Source organism: Lathyrus oleraceus, chromosome 7 (genome assembly GCF_024323335.1).
Source record: "Lathyrus oleraceus cultivar Zhongwan6 chromosome 7, CAAS_Psat_ZW6_1.0, whole genome shotgun sequence".
NCBI classification, from domain to species: Eukaryota; Viridiplantae; Streptophyta; class Magnoliopsida; order Fabales; family Fabaceae; genus Lathyrus; species Lathyrus oleraceus.
Genome location: NC_066585.1, coordinates 247,721,083 through 247,723,227, shown reverse-complemented (window position 1 = coordinate 247,723,227; position 2,145 = coordinate 247,721,083). Strand labels below are relative to the sequence as shown.

The following is a 2,145-nucleotide window of genomic DNA, read 5'->3' as shown; positions in this document are numbered from 1 at the left end:
GCACCGGCAGTTGCTAAGAATGGTCTTCCCAGTATAATGGGTGTAATATCATCTTCTCTAATGTCCATAATTGTAAAATCAGTGGGAATGTAGAATTGACCTATGCGTACGGGAACGTTTTCAAGGATTCCTACAGGATATTTGATGGAACGATCTGCTAGTTGCACAGACATTTTGGTTGGTCTTAATTCTCCCATTTCCAGTTTCTTACATATGGATAAAGGCATAACGCTAATTCCGGCTCCTAAATCGCATAAGGCTTTGTCAATGACAAATTTTCCTATGTGACAGGGTATAGAGAAACTACCTGGATCCTTGAGTTTAGGGGGCATGTTTTGGATTATAGCGCTACATTCGGCAGGGAGTGTAACGGTTTCGCTATCCTCAAGTTTCCTCTTATTAGAAAGGATTTCTTTTAAGAATTTAGCATATGAGGGCATCTGCGTAATAGCTTCGGTGAACGGGATTGTAACGTTTAATTGTTTAAGGAGATCAACAAATTTTCTAAATTGGCCCGCATCTTTGGTTTTAACAAGCCTTTGAGGGTAAGGTATAGGTGGTTTGTAAGGTGGTGGAGGTACATAAGGTTCCTTCTTTTCTAGGGTTTCCTTATTACTCTCTTCCTTTTCCTTAGGTTCACTTTCCTCAGTTGGTTTCTTAGGGTTTTGGTTTTCTATCCTTGGATCAGACGGTCCTTCCACTTCCGTTCCACTTCTTAATATAATTGCATGAGCGTGGCTTCTCGGGTTAGGTTGGGGCTGTCCAGGGAATGTACCAGTTGGGGCAGCAGTAGGTGCTTGTTGTTGAGCTACTTGTGATATTTGTGTTTCCAGCATTTTGCTATGGGTAGCCAAGGCATCTACTTTGCTTGCTAGTTGTTTAAGTTGTTCGCCAGTGTGTACATTCTGGTTTAAGAAATCTTTATTGGTTTGTTGTTGGGAAGCTATAAAGTTTTCCATCATGATTTCCAAGTTGGATTTCCTAGGGGCGTTATTGTTAGGCATGGATGGGTTCGGTTTCTGATATCCCGGAGGTATAGCTGGGGCTTGATTTGGAGACTGTCCAGGTGCGTACAAAGCGTTATTGCTCTTATATGAAAAGTTTGGATGGTTCTTCCAATTTGAGTTATAGGTGTTCGAATAGGGGCTTCCTTGAGCATAGTTTACTTGTTCTGCTTGGATTCCTGTCAAGAGTTGACAGTCCGTAGGAGTGTGGCCTTGGATTCCACAGACCTCGCAATTCTGAGTTATAGCAACCACGGCGGCTGGGGGTGATACGCTTAAACTTTCAATTTTCTGGACCAAAGCATCCACTTTTGCGTTAACGTGATCAAGGTTACTTATCTCGTACATGCCAGTTTTCGTTCGAGGTTTTTCCACCGTTGTTCGTTCGGTTCCCCACTGATAGTGGTTTTGGGCCATGCTCTCGATAAGCTGGTAAGCATCAGCATAAGGTTTGTTCATTAATGCACCACCTGCAGCGGCGTCTATTGTTAACCTTGTGTTGTATAAGAGACCATTATAAAATGTGTGAATTACTAACCAGTCTTCCAAACCATGGTGTGGGCAAAGTCTCATCATGTCTTTGTATCTTTCACATGCTTCGAAAAGAGACTCGTTGTCTTTCTGTTTAAATCCGTTTATCTGGGCTCTTAACATAGCTGTTTTGCTTGGCGGAAAGTATCGGGCAAGAAAAACTTTCTTCAACTCGTTCCATGTGGTGACTGAGTTGGAAGGGAGAGATTGAAGCCATCTTCTAGCGCTATCTCTTAATGAGAAAGGAAAAAGACGAAGTCGAATTGCCTCTGAAGTGACACCATTAGCTTTAACAGTATCAGCGTATTGGACAAATACGGATAAATGTAGGTTTGGATCCTCGGTAGGATTTCCAGAGAATTGGTTCTGTTGCACTGCCTGCAACAGCGAAGGTTTAAATTCGAAGTTGTTTGCTTCGATTGCGGGCGGAGCAATACTTGAATGCGGCTCATCTTGCGATGGAGCGGCGTAATCTCTAAGAGCACGAGCTGGTTCTGCCATCTCGGTTATCGAAGGAAAAAGGTTTTTGAAATCAGGAAGTTCTATAGGAGGGAGATTGTTTGCAGCACGATATTCCCGAATTCGTCGTAAGACTCGGAGATATAGTTCG

The 2,145-nt window shown here is 42.8% G+C and overlaps 1 pseudogene; it reads left to right on the top strand.

Moving 5' to 3' along the window:
• Window positions 1-1,551: 1,551 nt before the first annotated feature.
• On the top strand, window positions 1,552-1,651 carry LOC127109384 (uncharacterized; annotated as a pseudogene).
• Window positions 1,652-2,145: the final 494 nt, after the last annotated feature.